This window comes from Meleagris gallopavo, chromosome 5 (assembly GCF_000146605.3).
Source record: "Meleagris gallopavo isolate NT-WF06-2002-E0010 breed Aviagen turkey brand Nicholas breeding stock chromosome 5, Turkey_5.1, whole genome shotgun sequence".
Lineage (NCBI taxonomy): Eukaryota > Metazoa > Chordata > Aves > Galliformes > Phasianidae > Meleagris > Meleagris gallopavo.
In genome coordinates, this window is record NC_015015.2 from 39,067,801 (window position 1) to 39,085,898 (window position 18,098).

Sequence of the window (18,098 nt, forward strand, 5' to 3'; positions counted from 1 at the left end):
TTCCTCTAAGGTTTGAAAAAAGCAAGTTGCTCCATGCCAGCACATCTCATGATCTCCTCTGTTGAGGACTTATCTCTGCACAGACCTTTTAGGCAGAGGCTTGTGGGAGGTAGACCTCCTTGGGCTATTGCTGGGTGTTGTGACAAGACACCTGGACTGAAGCCATTCCTAGCTCTTCTGCAGGGAAGCACAATGTGAGGATGTTTCCTTTCCATGCTTGTTTTGAAATGTTTATTAACATTGCTGGAAAACTGTTAAATGTTAGAACTCTCGTAATTGTGATCAAGAAAACTGAGGGACAAGGTGAAAAGTGACTATTTGCTGAGGTCACCAGCCACGCAATTGAGAGACAAGCCAGGAACCTCAGATCAGCCATATCCTTTTCCAAGTATGATACGTAAGACCAGGAAGAACATGTGTGTCAATTCTTTGTTTCTGCGTCTAGTATATTTGCAAAGACACAGTTTTAGAAAGCACTGCTAGGTAAATCTGCTTGCATGTTCCCTTTTGAGACAGTAATCTTTCATATCAACCTCTTCTACATGATTTCCCCACTGTATGGGAACTGCTGAATGGCCTGAACCTCTGATTTATCACCTGAGGTGAGCAATGAGTCAGCCCTGGGAGCACAGGTGAAGGCAATTCACCTGTGCTGCTGGAAAGAGTGGAGCCTGGCTCCACCTCTCCTAGACCCATTTAAGAGTTGACTACCACTGGGGAAAGATCTCTTTCTGGAGATCCCTCCTTTGGAGTTTTACAGCGAGTCCAGGACAAGGGTAAGCACTCTATCTATTCTCTTTTTGGTATAATGACCTGCTTAACCAAAACTCTGTTGTTTATTTCATAATTATAACATCTTTATATTCATTGATTATACACCGATACACATTCATTTCTAAATATGAGGCTCAGGAGTAGGATCATTATGCTTTGCTGAGGACTCAGCTGAGCTAGAAGAGAAACCTTAAATTACAGGCTTCTTCTGTAACAAAAGGTTGAGATTTCTTTTAGGATTCATCTAGGAAAGCCTGGAGCAGATCTCCAGAACAGTTCAGTGTGCTAGTTGTTAGATCTTGGGCTGAAAGCATGTGCTCTCCAAATCTGTCATTTCCCATCGCTATAATTATGCAGGAGATTTTCCTTTGTGGAATTGAGAAGGCAAAGGGCGTTGGCCACTGAGCCTTGGATAATGGGCAAAACATGAGTGCAGGGCTCAGAAGCTCAGCAGTCTCCTGTAGCCAGCAGGCGGGTGGCGTGAAGTCAGGCCATGAAGATGCGATGTCAGTCATTGAAGTATGACTGCTTCTCAGAGCAGAAACAGCACTATAAAATCACATTGCCTGCTATACATGAGCTGTAAGAATACAAAACAAGAAGTATGCAATACAGCCCAAATTGCTGGTCTAGCAGTTGCTACTTTAATGTGTGGTGGAATGTGTTCTGAATTCAGACTTGGTTTGGACTGGACTTGATTCTATAGTTTAGCTCTAACTCTATCCCAAGTGCAGGAGTCTCAGATTAGACATACTCTCCTTTCTTTTAAAGATTCTGTGCATTCTTTTCAGACCTCCAGAGTATAATCTGAAGGTTTCTACTACATGACATTTCCTATCTGTTTCCTACTACAGACAATTCACAGGCAAAGCAGTAGCTGACCAAGTCACTCTGTGATTAATTATTTGCTTCATTTGTTCAAATTGTCAATTGATAATTCATTGTTTATTTATAAATTGCCATAATTAGAAACGAATTACAGTTTTTTGGGTGTTTCTTAATCATATGGACATTAGAATGTAGTACCAGTATTTTGGATGCGAATGCTGTATTTGAAGTATCATTTTAAGCTCTAGAAATAGTTAAAATTTCAATAACTGCAACTAGCACCACAACTGTGCCTCATAGGGACTTTTGCTGATGTTACCAAATACATTTTATTATCATTTGAAAGTTGTGAAATAGTGCAAACTTTCTATTTGTAATATTTAAGTGAATCGTGACTGGAAGAGTTCACTTGAAGCAGAAGTCTATTCAACTTGGTTGAGAAAGGGGCACTTCTATTGCAGAGCTCAGCAAATAACAGAGGGGCTTCTTATTAACTCTGTAATTAATGGCTCTTGTCAGACTCCAGATTTCCTTATTACTTCTTCAGAAAGAACTTCATTAGAGTTTTAGGAATGTGTATCCAGGCAACTGGCATTGGTGTCTTATAACTAATGAATTTACAAAGTGGAGCTGTTTTGTGATGCTCCTCCTCCTCCTGAAAAGATGTACCTCCTCAGCAAATGAGTTTATCTTTTAATTACAGAACTGATACTCCTCCCCATATAGCTAATACTTCAATGCATGGAAAGAGCTGATATGTAGGCATAGGACAGCGATGTTCCTAAAGAATCAGAGCTGATATCCTTTAATGTCTTCATTAGCAGCTGAGGTGATAGAATGGAATAAACCAAGCCTTCCCTTTAGATTTGCAGGTAGTACTAGATAATAGTGGGAGAGCAACTGATACACCAAATGGCAGTGCTAAATTCAAACTATGTGAGTGGCTGGAGATATAGGCTAGCAGGAGCCCCATGAAAGTTCAGTGAAAGCTCATGTAAAATCTTGTAGCTGTGTTGTGAAATAGTCTCATGCAGAAGTACGGTCTGAATACTAATTGCATAGTGAGCAGACAAAAAAAACAGGAAATGCTGACAGAAGTTGAGTGTTAGTCATCAGGGTGACCTTGCGATGAAAATTCCAATTGTGTACAGGCCTGTACTAGCAAAAGAGTACTCCCAATTATAAGAAAGACATTGGAAATTTGTAACGGAATTCTGTCTAGCAGAGAGTCACCAAGACATTTAGGAAACAAAGAAGGAGAGAGAACTGGATATGTTCCTTCTGAAGAAGGGAAGGACCGAGAAGAGTCTAATTGCTGTCTTTTCAAAATGGAAGACTGTAAAGAAGACAGAGCTGGAATATTCTCATAGTGCCCAGTGATAGGATGCTAGGTAATGGGCTCACACTGCAGGGCAGAAAATTTCAATTAAGATGAGAATTTCTTCTTAGTGAGGGCAATCAAATACTGAAACAAGTTGTTCAGAGGATGGATGGAATCTCCATCCTTGGAATAATTCAAAGCTTGACTGGATGTGATCTGAGTTGGTTATGCTTTTAGTATGGGATTTGGACCTGATGACCTGCAGAGGTCTCTATCTTCCCTAAATTATTTTGAACTCTTATACAGAGCATTCTTCATTGATGTGGAAACTCTGCTGAAAGCTGTTGTTTGTGCATTAGCATGGAATCTCTTCATGGGAGATCCTCAAAATCATTTGCTAATGGCCTTAATAGCAAAAAGTATTGGCTTAGGAAGGGATGTGACCCTTGATACAATCTGACAATGGGAAAGTATGGAGAAACAATAAAGAAGCTAAAACATTGGTTGTAATTGCTGCAGGTCCAGAGTAACTTTGAAAGAGTGCATACTTGATGTTCTCTTCTGGCTGTGTTTGTTCCACTTGCTTATCCAGCACCAAAAAAATGAGTGGCTACTGTATTATGGCAGAAAGCAGCTCCTAATTGCAATACATAAATCCAAATTTTAGCTACTGCACTCATTGTTTTTCATCTCTTCAGGTGGCTTCACGAGGCTTCCAAGAATAAAATTTGAAGCAGTGAAAGAAAAAAAATATTTTCCTTTATATGTCTGTTTTTTTTGTTTGTTTGTTTTTGTGTGTGTTTTTATTCTTGTTTGTTTGCTTGGTTACTTGTTTGACTTCCCTAACAGAGGCAACACAGAAGGCAGAGTAAGTTTGCTAGAGGTTTCATGAAGTACTCTGGTTTGCTAAATGTCACTCTTTCACTTATAAGGCATCAAAAGGCAACTTCCTTTTTTCAAAATCTAAGATTTAAGGAGTAATGACAGGTAGAATAAAACTGATATTGTATTTGGAGGAGGTAATAAAATATATGTTCTCTGAATGAGTATATCTCTAATCTGAAGGCAAGCTGCACACAAATGAGCATTATAGAACTTGAAAGCTCTCTGTATGCAGAAAAGCATTCACTGAAGGCTTTGAAGAGCACAATATTCACATTTATTTCTCTGTCTTTAACAAATAATTTTAGGTTGTCTTTGTTTCTATCACTTTGCTTAGCTGTTAGTTTTATCAGGTCCTGGCACGCAGATGCTACTGTATGACTAATGTATGTGTATATGGAGCTGGAGACTTGGAAATCTGACTTTTCTTGAATTTTACCTCCCCCTTCTTCTGCTTTGTTTTGTCTTGCTTGGATATGTTCTGGAGTTGAAGCACTGTCTCTTGAATACTTTCAGTATTCGGTGGCACCTGGAGGGCTGCGAGTGTCCTTTTGAGACTCTTTGAGAACTTTGAGTTCTAGGGAGCAGTCAGAGTTGAGGCATCATCCTGCTTCAGTGGCTCATGCTTTTACTTTGTTTTCACTTTTTTATTATGGAGGTGGCCAGTAGTCCAACATGAAAAAGTAACAGTAATGAAGGAAATGTGTAAAATGGCTTCCATTGGTTAGGTTTAATTTTATTTGCTCCTTTCAAAATAATAAATTCTTTCAGGAACTGTCAGAAATTTGAACTACTTCCCTTGTTTGTCACAGAATGTGAATGAACCACGTGTTTCCAAAGTAGCCATTCTGGCTTGCAATATATCACTGAGTACCCAACCGTTTCATTTGCAGAAGCACGGGTTGAAGTCTTTTCTACTGTTTATTGCAATGCAAAATATATATTCTGATTTGGGTTTGATGCAAGAAGTGCTAATTCTGTTTTTCCTTATAAGACAAGACAGGCAACGTGGTCCAGTCGGATCCCAAGATAAATTTTAGGGAACATCACTTATTATCAGCACTTCCATTTACTTTGTACACAATCTTGGAATATCAATTCACTTTCTCTTTTTATTCCTGGTTATCCATCATACAGAATAATTGTGCTTTCCTTTTTTTATTATTTTCTTTAAAATCAATGGGTAAGGAAGTCCAATAAAAGTACTGTGTGTTCTTGTTTAAGGGATTTTTCCTCCTTATGATTTGCATTTCAATGCCCTGCTTATGCCACTTGAACAATGTAGATTTTTTTAAGCATCACTGAAAATTGAATCAGTAATCTGATCTTCAATTTGCTCAGTTGTAATCTAGAGATAATACTCCTATAAATTCTTTGTGAGGTGCTTTGTGTGGGAAAGGAATAATATGGCCCATGACAGCTCATACGATGAAGAGTTACGTGATGCTTAATGTCTGTTCCAGATCTTAAAAGCTAGACTGACTAGTCATGAACCTTTGGAAATCCAACCTAATGAAAAGCTATGTGAGGAAACATGAGTAGGTTTTCTTTGGAGGCCATTTTCACGTGGCTGCTGGCAGATAAATGCTGTAAACAACTTCTTGTTGACTTCTTCTCATATCCTTTGGAGACTTCTTTCTACTATAGGTTATGATTTATTTGTTCAGTAGTCTGAACTGTACACCTGGAGGCACTCCTACAGGAAGCACTCTTCTTTTCAGAATGCAAAGCCACACCTGGCTAATTTCAATGGCTGTCATCTTAAAGTTATGTCCTACATCTTAAGCAGCTGCCTAAGAATGGACTGGTAGAATCTGGCTATCCTTCATTATGTGCTTATTGGCAGCTGTCTGGCACTTTGATATTTCTGAGATCTTTTCTCTTTCTAATGAGGCAATTCTGTGTGCCTTTAGTGTTGCTTGTGGGTATGCTTTAGGTCTCAGGGAATATGTGAGCTTTTTGAATGGTTATCATAGTGGAGTTTCTCTCTGACAGCATGATAACTTGATATGTTTGCTACTCCTGCGTTAAGATAGATGTGGTCTTAGTGTGGCAGGGGGAGGACCTTGTTCTGACAGGCAAAAGTGCTAGCCTTGAGTGCTGGTGGTTGGCACTGTCCGTGCTAATAATAGCTCTCATTTGTCTAGCACCTTCACTGGAAGAGAGCCTGAAGAGATTTACGATCTGTACTCAAGTATTGTATCCACCTCTGGGTTGAAATGAGACAGATGTGTGACAGTGCACAACAAAGCTACATTGGGTATTGTATAAAAAGAATATTGGATAGTTATTAAAAGCTACTAGGTGAATGGAAAGCTTATTGTTACATGGAGTATATTCTGGCTATGTGATTCTCTTCAGTACATACAGGCTAAATCAGTAATCCATTGTTCTGTTTATGCTTGTGGCAACAGAGGTTGCCTCTGTTGCTTTGCAAGAAAAGCTTTTTTTCTTGGCATGTGGAATTCAAGGGTGTTTCCTGTGCCAGGATAGAAGTAAGATGTTGGTGAAACAGGAGAGAGAAAATGGTTGCTAGATATGGCATAAGTATTCTGAGTGTTAAATCTACGGGTTTGAGGTAGCCAGAGTTCTTCTGTTTGGGGAAGGATTAACTTTGCCTTTCCAGAAGTTCTGGCATTGTCTTCTTGGAAGGAAGGTTACAAGTAGAGGGAGTGTTGGGTTTTTCATCAGTAAATTACTTGCCTGTAGTGGGTCCATCTGGAGATCAAATTGGGGTCTATAATCTGTTGTTCTAGTGGCAGAAAATCATCACTATTCAGCCCAAAGGTAGGTGATGACTCCTTTTGAAAAGAGTATCTAAACTGACGAAAATGTCCAAGAACAAACGTGATAAGTTTGGTTTTGTGGTCATATGGCATTTTTAATTATTTCCTTTTTGAAAGCTTCCCTAATATTTGTTCAGCAGATCTCAGCTACTGGGATGATCCCAGAACTGCCTTTGGGCAAAAGCTTGTGTAATCAGGTCGTTTGGCAGGAATGCAACAGCTGAGCATGTGTTCAGTTCCAAGTTTTAGAAATGCTTCTGCTTTTTGTACACAAACCTTTCAGTTTGTAGGTGGGTGGGAGCTTGTTAGTTTGTTAAACATCTCTGCTACAGGTATTAAGCTGTGTTTAATAGGAGCTGTCTTTCAACAGAGAAATGTATTAATAGAATTAGTGCCACGTGAATATGCAAAGTGGAGCTGATATGCAGCAGAGCCCTCCAAACAAATGTATAGCTGACAGTTAAAATAATACTAATAAAGCTCAGCAGGAACTGTCTGTCCTAAGCAGAGTTTCTATATGTAAATATTTGTTTACATCTGATTTGGGCCACCCTGTTTTGAAACCCTCTTTTCAGCAGAAGAGGGGTAGCAAATGAATATTAGGGTTACATTTATAGTATTTAATCACTGTGGAGTTGTAGGATTTCTGATTGGCAGGAGAGTGGATTCGTGGGATGTGAACTTGAGGCTCTTCCTGCTGTGGAGTGCTGCCTGTGGCTCTAGGGCTGTCACCTTTTTCAGGGTCTGGAAATGAAAGATGTAGAAAACAGACTTTTTTTTTTAAAAGTCACTTGGTGTGTGAATCTGTTGCTATTTCTCATTACCATTTCTTTCTGCAGGCAGAGGCCTCTCTTTTTCATGATTGCTCTTTGTGTCAAACAGAGTGTCTTGTACTGCTTCTCAATGTGGATTTATAGAACTTTTACTGCCTTAGGGAGGAAGTTTTCTCTTTATGAAGTCCTCATATCTTTCTACAGCCCTTGATGGTAGCGCCTGAGCTCCTTCTGATCTTCTCCTAGGGATGCAGGAGGGAGGATGGTCCAAACTGCACCTGTACTATTGCTGCTGAAGACAGGATTTAGGAAAGAAAAATTTCTGGCAAACTCTGATGAGGAAGAAAAACATATGCTACCCACCTGTGCAAGGCAGTACAGAATCAATATCCTGAGGCAATTGCAGTTCTCATCTGTTTCAGGTGGATGGAGATATGCAGTTTGGAATCAAACTTCCTCAGGTATTAGTAACCTCCTGCATGTAGAGTCTTCAACAAGATTATCATCACTGCACCACTGAAAAATCACTGAAGTTCTTTCACCCAAGCCACAAAAAGCTAGTGTGAGATTGAGGGCAAAATGCTTTGACAAATACCCCGTTCTGTCCTGAAAGTGTTCAACGATGTCTGCTGAGGTCAAGTTAAGAGTGGGTGTCTGCTGTTCTTCTCAGGGGTCAGAAAGAGTGAGGGTCTGGTTTGGAACAGCAAGTCAATCCTGAGTGCTCCAGGGAGAAAACATATTACAGTAGGGTTGTATCCATTCTCAGCTTTCTGTTCAGTGGAATCCCTTATTCTGTACACCTTATTCCCTTTCACAGAGAATGCTGTCCTTGAAATATTTTTGAAGACCTTGGAATAAGCTTCTGAAGATCTGCACCTTCTCAAGCCTATTCATCTCTAAGAGAGGATGAAAATGAAACCCTGTGCTCAGACTTATTGCTCAGAACTCTAAGCCTCAAATTGGAAATCATATTGAAACCACAAGTTCAGATCCAAGCAAGACTAATTTATTCTCTTCTTTCTCTTGCCCTAAATGCTCAAATGCTGTTTTTCTTTTTAGAAATAGATCCTAAATCAGTAAAACTAAGGCAGTATAAATCTTTTGTATGTGAGAGGAGACTTAAAATAATTTTATTTCCATTTTCGTTTTTTAGAAGAGGCTTCAAAAGCTTGGTAAGCAAAATGCTGCAGTGGCATTTAGTGATGATAAGGTGAATGATGCTACATTTCAGGAGTAGACAAAGGCACACCTGAAATGTCTTGAGAGGAGTGAAAACCCTCAGTACTTCCAGGGTGGGTGGGTGTGGCTCTATGTGAAAAATCAGTGAAGAGAGAGAAGTGGCTGATTCAAATAGAATCAGTTTGAGACTTAAAAAGGCCATTCAGAGTTAGCTGTGGTACCAAAATTGTTTTGTAAATGTTCCCAGTGTGTGGCCCCAGGTTAAGGTCTGTAGGCTTTTCATCTTAGTTCTGTACACAGTACACTTGGTGCCGATGAGAGTGGTAAGATAAATGGCTATTTATTTCAGTTTACCAGAGCTAATCCATCATGGTGCATGTAGCAATTGCATTTCTGCACTCCAAAAAGCTTTTATTTCTAGAGATGAAATAAATAAATAAGTAGATGTAGGGAGCTCTCTTTCTCAGTCTTTTCTCCCTGCCTGATGTGTAATAAATGTTTGTTTATTTTGTTAAAAGTCCATAATTTGAAAATTGCTGTATTTAGCCCCTAGCCCATTGCCAGCATCAAGTGACTGATAATGGCATTGTTCTGGCTGCCAGGAAATAAAAATCAGGATTTCTTTTGATTTCTTGATTAATTGCAAACAAATGTTTTTCTTCTTATAGCTCAGCAAAGACATCACTTCAGATTGGAAAGGTGGGACCTTTGCTAGTTCCTATTAGTACCTTTCTGTTGGGATTGATTTTTTCTTTTTTGATGGTTCAGCAAAATAAATGAAAAAATGATTAATACTTCATCATCTGAAGTTCTCTCTGTACTGGTTAATAATTCAACCTATCCATTTTATATTTGCTCTAGTTTCTCTGCAACTTTCTGCTCATATTTCCAGAAAGCTTTGTTTGATTTTTTTTTTGTTGTTGTTGTTTATGGTGGATATAAAGGCTTTACCAAAGACAAGATCTGCTCTTTTGTCAGTCATCTTAGGCAAATTAGCTGCTTTAATTCCTAAGAAGACACAATGACCTATTTGTCTATTCTGTATGCTATTGCATATCATTAAACCATTTTGTAGTCTTTACCATTTCTTTGTCTAGTTAGGTGTAGATTTTTGTTTGCTGTTGTTATTTGATTTGTATTTAAAATATGTTTCTAATCCTAACACTTTATTTCCACTTGATATTCCAACAAAAGAAAACTACTGAGGACACGTATTTTTTTTTTTTCTTCTGGAATTAAAAGATGGTACAGAGGGAGAGAGGAAAAACCCATAAACAACAATACTCTTTCTACAATACTTCCTCATACTTTTCTTAATAAATGTTATGAAAGCTCAAAGTATGTTAAAATATTGGAATCAAAAACCTTTCTGCCTTGAGTCTGGCAGGAGGTGACACCACTACGTTTGAAGAGCACAACTATGTTTTTAATTGTTACTGAAGTCTCAAATTATATTGTACATCTGAAGGATCTCTTCTATTGCATGGTTGTTCTTTCCAAAGCAAAATAGCATCTATTTTCTGTAATTCGTCTTTGATTTTCTTATGATGCACTCTCACCAAAATATTTTATGCAGGTTACACTGAAAATGTTATATCACAATAGAAAGTATAAGCTTCACATTTTGAGGAAGACCTAATGTAGGTAAAGAATGGTTGGGAAAGAGGGGCGGAAAAGGCATTTCAGATAACTTAAGGTAAAGGAAGAGAGAAGAACGAAAAAGAAACAAACAACCACCACAACAAAAAAACCTCCCACCACACACCAGAAATGCTTTCTTGCTTCCCTGAGAACTGCCCATAACTTAAGATTGTTTGGGCGGTTTCTAGCTTTCCTGCCTTCCTTCCTTTCCAGTTAATTATTCATGCACTTGGTACCAGCAGACAGGTTTTGTTTTCCTTCAGGTGTAATTAGAGCAATCAAAGGGTTTGTAATACTGTAATAAAAATGAACTTTTATTCCTAGTTTCCTAGTTTTCTTCTATTTTTCATGCCTTTCTTCCTCTCTCATCATTCTGCTGTTATCTGTCTGCTGACCACCTTGTATCCACTAATCTTCTTTGGCCTATTTTTTTTCCTCTTCATTTACTCTTTATCTCCTTTATGTGCTGTTGCAAACTTAAGAACCCAGCTGTAGACAGACTTATAGAGTACGGGTTTTCCAGATTCTTGCAGGGAAAATTGGCCTTGCAATAATAGCTACTGATGGTGCTAAATCAGAAATGAACAAAATGAAATCATACCATTGAGGACAATCATTTGTGTATCGTGTATTCAAACAAAAGGATAGCAGAGAGAGGGGTGATGGCAAAGGTGAATTTTTAATGTGAATTATCATTGCACGTTGTGGTAGGTGGTGAGGAAAGATTTCCTTTGTGTTCAGCCAATCAGAAATCATGTGTTATGGCATGGATGCTTTTTTTTTTTTTTAATTTGCTATGGATTCTTGATCAAGACAGGAATTGAATCTTTGGTTGATAAACTTGCATCATTTCTCTCAGGTTGCAACAATCAGACCTACTGGATCACCTTTTTTGTTTTAAATTGATGTGCTGTAATGTTCAGACCAGTACCTATATTTTAATGGAAACATATACACACAAAGATACATGTGCACATCTATACAAAGGCTTTCCTAGGTCAAGCATAGCTCCCTTACTGCAATTCGCTTTCTTGCATGTGTCAGCGCCACTCAGAGATTTTGCACAATTTATTCAGTACATTATAGTGCCCCTTTTGGTGGCTTCTTGAGATGGCCTGTGCACTGAGATGTAGCAAGTTGAATTATCTAGGAACCAGTTCCTTAGTAACTAGCAGTGAAAACAGTAGCCCAGATGTACTTCAGATAATTTTAGCTAAATGCTTCCTGTATTTTCTTAAGCCAACTGTTGAGGGGCTTCTCTTCTTGCTGTTATTATTATTTGTATGATACTGTTGATACACTTGTGAAGGGATCATACTCCTCAACATACATATTCATCAGAATTTGTAGTGTTCTTAGCTGGTCCAGACAAGAGCAGCTTAACAGATGGGAAGTGCACAGGATGTAAAAGGTGGTGGCTTCCTACGGTTTTAATCTTTGTGGAAGTATGGCTTATTCTGTCAAGTGCTTGAGTGACTCCTCATAGATGCTTGAGTGGATAAGGTCTTTGAGAGAATATAAACCATGCGAGAGCAGTAACTTGGCAATGGATAGAAAAGCATGGCTTTTTGGATAGAAAAGCATTGACAGGAGGCAGCAAGTTTCTTTTTGGCTGTGGTCTGTGCAATTCTAGAAGGTCTGTTTGTGGTGTAAGTTTTGTGGGCACTAGCAGCTCCCTATTCCAGACTGAAGGATAGAAAAAGAAACAAGAAGGTGCCAGATGTGAAGTTCTGAGTGAGGGAGACAGAGCTACTGAAAGGACCAATGTTAAGGGAGTGGCTTTCAGTTGATTCCACCCACCCCCTCAGTATTAGAGTAAGCCAGTTTTCATGTATAACTTTGCTTCTTTAAATATAGTGTACAAAAAAGTTCTGGTGCTTTTTGTTGTTGTTGCTGTATTTTTTAATATGTGTATACTGCAGTCTCTACTGAGTACCAGAGATGTTGCTGCTGTTCTTCTCCATTTATGCAGACACTGTTATATCATCCTGGGGTGGAGAGGCATGATTACTCTGATTTTTCACATATGAGAAATGACAGAGCTTGTCATGTTCAGATGGCAGCAACGGGCAAGGGGCTGCTGGTAAACATTAGCTCATTTCTTTCTCCTGACAGCCTACCAGTGCTGCCAGGAGCAAGCAAAGGTAAATGGATATAACAAAAATATCTCTTTTTAGCAACATAGCTGGACCATACAGTCACAGATCTCCTCCTGCAGTGGTGGTCAGGGTCAGCTCTTTGGTGAGAGCTCCGAAGACATCTATGCTCTATAGAGAGGCATCAGCTTTTTGGTAGCAGCTGTGATGCCTCCTGTGTTTTATTTGTTTCTCAAGGTGCAGGGTGGCCAGTGACAGGGAGGTGAGTCTTATCAGAGCTGAGGGAAGAGTGCAGACTCCTTCAAAGGCAGCACTGGGACAGGGTCTTTCAAACACTGTGCATTTGAAGATAAAGCTCGTATTTTGCTTTTCCCTAGAATGCTGCACTGCATTGTTCTTCAAGGTTTTCAAGTCAGAAGTATTAGCATCAATATTCTGCTTAAGCAGCAAGATCTCCTTTCTTCACATCCCCTTTCCATTTCTTTGCGGAATCTTTCATTTCCACTTCCAGCTATGATTTAGCCTGCTTTGTCACATCCCTTTCTGGAAGGCAGCTCAACCAGTTTCTCCAAGAAAAATGTTGATGACTCCATTTTCTAGGTTCTTGGTTCTGTACTTTGTCTTTGAACATGGTAAATTGTGGCTTTGAAGTTGGCCAGGCTTTCCTGGAACTCCTTAGCTGCCTTTTGTCTAGTTTGATTCAGGAGATGCTCTGCCATCCAGAGACTCCTCTAGGGAAAACAGCTGTGTTAAAAACAGTAGCAACAGCAAAATAAACTGCCAGAAAGCCATTCAACCTGCATATACCCTGCTTCATGTTTCTGTGCACAGTCCCTGGCTGCTCTCTTATGGAGGTGTAGCAGATATTTATTAGGAGTCCTTGAAAGACTAAGGGTAGGGTTTATATGTACTTGTCCTTCAGATGAATACTTATACTATACATCTCTGCAACAAATTCTCTATGCTAATTTCAGTAGGACTGAATAATAACATCAGTCAGTGGTCACAGTCTCTGTGAGGTGGTTTGGCTGATATATCAATTTTCTATTTGAGTTTGCTGTTTTCTTCTAAAAGCCGATTATGCTTATCTGTGACATCAACTGTCTCAGCATATTGCCTGGGAGGTAACTCAGGGTTTTTTTTTCTATTCAGCCAGGAAGTCAAAGTCTGGGCCCACATGATGGTGTGGCCCATCCAGACTTCACTGAACCAGAGAGAGCATCTCAGATTGATTAGTCAGAATCACTTCAGTGTGAGTTTTCTAATTTCATTGTTCTTAGTGAGACTTACTGTGGTATACAGCTGACTTTAGATAAACAAATGTTTTGCCTTGAGAGGAGGGGTCTGATTCCTGTTTTGGATAATTCCAAGTTCAGCTTGTTGTGGTCTTGGGACATGTTTAGCTGATAATACAGGGGAATGTACTGCTCCATGTGCCTTCTGAGAAACATAAAAGGAAATATAATCCTCAGCATTTCTGGGGGGAAGAGGTCTGATTTCTTTTCATATTTGGTAAACTACTATCTCACCAAATTTCAGCTCAAGTACTGAAACTTTAATTAGCTCTGTCCTGGATGAAATACACTGCTGCTTAGCTGAGTTAAAGCTGTGTAGTCCATAAATTGATAACTTGGTTGTCAGCCTTCATAACACCCTGGACAGTAACAAAACCCACGGATTTACACACCATGGATTACTTTATAAAACATTAATGTTTGGGTTGTATCGTAAAGGGTTTAGCTCTCTTATCCTTTTTCTTTTCCTTTGGTAAAAGGAGAAAAAAAAGTCAGAATGACATTAAAAATGTATTTTCAATATTTCAGAGACAACAAACTACATTGCCCAAAGTCAGCAGCCCCCATCCTCACCACTGACATGGTAGAAAAGCATATTCAGTAGTGTTATGTTGCCAAGTGTCAGCCTTTCCTGAGAACTTTTAAAAACTGATATATATATATATATATCAGATGATATATATGTGTGTATATATATATATATATATCAGATGATATATATGTGTGTGTATATATATATATGCTGAAATGCCCTTGTCATACTACATTTCCCTTTGCTGGAGTTTTCTTACTGCTGTTACTCAAGTGGCCATTGGAAATATATAGAGTAATATTTTTATTCAGTCCTTCAGGTTAGCTTACTTGCATGTAGATTGTGGCAGATAACTAAGTTTTTCCTGGGATTAATTCTGATGGGAAACCAATACTGCAGCTTTGACTAGGGAAAGGTCTCCAAGGATTGTTTTTTTCTCTGTCTTGGAGATGAAGTGAGAATGGTGGAGGCTCAGATTTTGCTGCCACGCAACCTGTTTAAAACTAATGCAACGTAATCAGAGTTTGAGGGCAAGACATGAGTAGCATCCAAAAGGTACTGCTTTGTAATTTCATGTTAAAACCTAGGGCAGTCTTTTTCCTCTCCAGGTTCCGTGCTATTTCAGGGCCTGTCTTTGTAATGTCCACTGAACAAGCCCTGACTGTATTTCATGCTATATTACTGTTTACTGTAGCTAATCTTAATTTCTATTATTATATAATATAGCAATGAGGCAACCCAGTCACTGCAGATCAAAGGGATTAGTGCAGCTGTCATGTGGATAAGCTCACTTTGTGCTGTACAATACTACCCCAGGCTTGTTTGATTTGTGCAGCCTCAACACTGTCTCGCTCTCATCACAGCAGATACAGCCAAGGATATGTAAATGTGTGTGTGGGTACGTATGGATCCTGTAGGTATTTACACACGCTTAGGCCGTGCTGACTTGCGGCACGGTTTATTATCTGAGTTTGACAGCATCCTTTGAATGCAGGCATCGGTTTCCCATTCCTACACTTGCTGCAGCTATCAGCAGTTGTTGGGATGACTGGCAGGATGTCAGCTGAGCTCCCCTCTCCAGGAGGATATTACAGTAGCAGAGCTGATGAGGGCTGTGACATTTTTAAGGGTGGACGCTGCATGAGACCTGTGTTGGCCCCCATTTGATGGGTTTCCACATCAGAGATAGTTTTTAAAAATTTCAATTGTCTACACCTGACAAGGTGTACAACCTGGCTTTCCTTTATCTTCAGTTGTTTTCTATTTTTTAATTTTTTTTATTGTTTTATTGTTTTGTTTTGTTTTCTCTATCTTTCTTAACTGTGAATCTTCAGTTGCATGCTTTGGGTTATGACTTCTGCTGATGACTGGAGTGACCAAGAGCTACTTACCATCAGTAAGTAGGTAGCAGGCAGTCTGCTTCTCACCTGCTCTAAGAGCACAGTGCCAACGCAAGGGCTATGGGGGGCAGGTGTTGAAGCTTTTTATCAAACATAATAGGCATGGTTCAAGTTCCTAAAGATTTCCTAGCAAGAATAAGATTTTGTCCTTCCAAATTTCCAATTTTATAATGACATTTTATTTTTCTAAATTTTTATTTCTAAATTTCTTTATGGAATTCTTCATCACATTTGTACAATTTGGTGCACAGGTAAATATACCAGTTTCACTCAGGTATAGCATTTCTGTGAAAGAAGAGTGAAATACTCCCAAGTATGCATTTTTTAAAAGCAGTTGTAGAATATAGTAATTTTTTTTTGCTGCCAATGCGCTCTTTCCTTTCTGATTATGCATCTGTTATTGTGCATATCTTCTGATTATGGTAACAGGAGATGGTAGGTGGATGCTGATTGTTGCCTGTTAAGCTCTTATTCTTGCTAGTATCCTCTGATGATTGTGTTTCACAAGAGTGAACTCACACTTTTCCCTGGTGTTCCAGTGCCACTGTGAAAAACAAAAATGTTTATCTGGGATTTCTTCCTTTCTACCTTCTACCCATTGGCCTTGTACTGTGACTCCTGCTCAGAACTGATGAATATTTGTGTAGGGCATTCGCTGTAGACTGTGTCATTTTCCCTATTCAGAAGAATGCTAGGCACTCAGTTCTCTATAAGAAAGAGGCAAGACATCTTAGATGCTTGTAAATGTGTCCTGGATGGTCAGTATTTTTGAGACTTCTCTGAGTGAAGAAGCAAGTGCAGGAAGATAAGAATTGCACAGGAAGGCTGAAGCCACGTGCTCCACTAGGTCACAGTGAGAGAAGAATGTTTCTGGGCTTGAAAACAGTCTGTGGCTTTTTTTTTTTGTTTTGTTTTTGTGTGTGTGTGTGTGTGTTGTTTTTTTGTTTATATCTTGCTATTTTTTCTCCATTCCATGGGATGCTGCTTTTATCTGCTCTGGGGATTCAGGTCTTGAAACAAAAGCAGAAGAGGCAGGAGAACACTGGGCAGCCCTAGGAACCCCCCTGCCCTGCTGTGTGAGCCAGGCTTGGAGAGCTCTGGCCTGGTTTTGTTGCTCTGATGGATGTTGTGCACTGCAGTCTGTGAACTGTATCAAATCCCTCCGCTCCCCTGCCTTGCCATTGCTGCTGGCTTTGCTTGCTGTGTTTATGAATGTGACAGTCAAACCCATCAGAGGCACAACTTGCCTGCTGATCTGTGAGCCTGCCTGCCTTGCTTCAGCGGGAACCCAGCTGGCAGCAGCAGACAGTGTGCTGATTTCTAGGAAGGCTGTATCAGAGGATTCAGGTTTGGACAGCTCCTAGGTACACGCCAGCCTAGGAGGTATTCCTCCTGAATACCTTCAGAAATGATATTTTGCTCACATGTACTGCAGCAGGTGCTGGAAACCATTTTCTATTTCCAGTTCATGTATTTACTATGAACAAAGAAGTTTCAGCGTGGCAGGAAGATATGCAGAATGAGGTGTTTTTCATGATTTAGAGACCCTTATTTTTCCCATAGTTACTGTGCCAACATGCAGCATGATGTTCAAACTAGATTATATATTCGGATAGTTATTTTCATAAATACCCGAAGTGAGCGTAACTAAATAAAAACCTGAGATGCCTTGACTTGTTTGCAATGGGAACAGACAAGGTCATTTTAAGGAATGATATACCATCTTCTGGCCCCCACAAGGTGACACATAATATTTTTATTTCTTTGTTGCAAGCACTGACTGTTAAGTAGTGTGGATCCAGGAGCCCTGGTATGGCAGTGCAACTTCCCATTGGAACCTTCCTTCTCTCCTGATGTTTGGGGCTATTGTACAGGAGATTTGATGATCTGCTGCAGTTGTTTTTGCTGACGTTCATGTTAGTTTCAGTAATACCTGGCTGCTTATTATCTGAGTGAGGACAGGGCTAGTAGCTGCATTGCACTGATTTCTTTAGCAGCGCTGTGGCCTTCGTGAAGGCAGTTCTTGGAAGCAGTGTTTGAAGGCTGCTTTCCTCGTTTTCGTTTTTGGCCTGGAAGATCCCTAATTACAAGACGACGTTTTCGTGTCTTTTCCAATGTAGTTAACTTTTCCTTTGCCTCTGGTTGTGGTTGTTGCCCTTTTCACAGCAGAGTAGGATCTTTCTCTGTGCTCAGGCATTCTTGGGCAGCAAATCTCCTTAGTCTACAGTTCCTATAGTAAGAGGTAGCTCAGCAGTTCTGCTTTTCAGCTCTGAATCTCATTTGCTGGGCTTGGTGGCATATGTTTCAGTCTTTTAATTAAGTCCTCCTTTTGTCTCTCTATCTACCAGAGCACGCGCTCCAGTTTTTCTTGCTGCAGCGTTTAAGTATAATTTGGTGTCAAACACATGCTCTGTGATTGGGGTCCAACCAGATTTACTTGCAAATGTGTCTGGGTCAATAACATTTGTTTCAATTAGATTTACAAAGACCCATTTTGGCTATCTGGTGTGTTAGTCAAAAGGGAGTTTGTGGGGAGACTAGAAGCAGAGAGGGTGCTGGCTCTGCCAGACAGTTAACTAATTGATCATTTA

General features: G+C 39.6%; 1 protein-coding gene and 1 long non-coding RNA gene across 9 annotated transcripts in view; both read left to right on the forward strand.

The window, feature by feature from the left end:
- Positions 1-18,098, forward strand: part of NRXN3 (neurexin 3) — an 896,531-nt gene that overhangs the window by 415,164 nt on the left and 463,269 nt on the right. The gene's annotated exons all lie outside the window — the stretch shown is intronic.
- Positions 740-10,145, forward strand: LOC109367839. Its single transcript, XR_002115336.2, has 3 exons — positions 740-776; positions 7,611-7,825; positions 8,182-10,145. It is a non-coding gene; the product is annotated as an uncharacterized LOC109367839 (long non-coding RNA).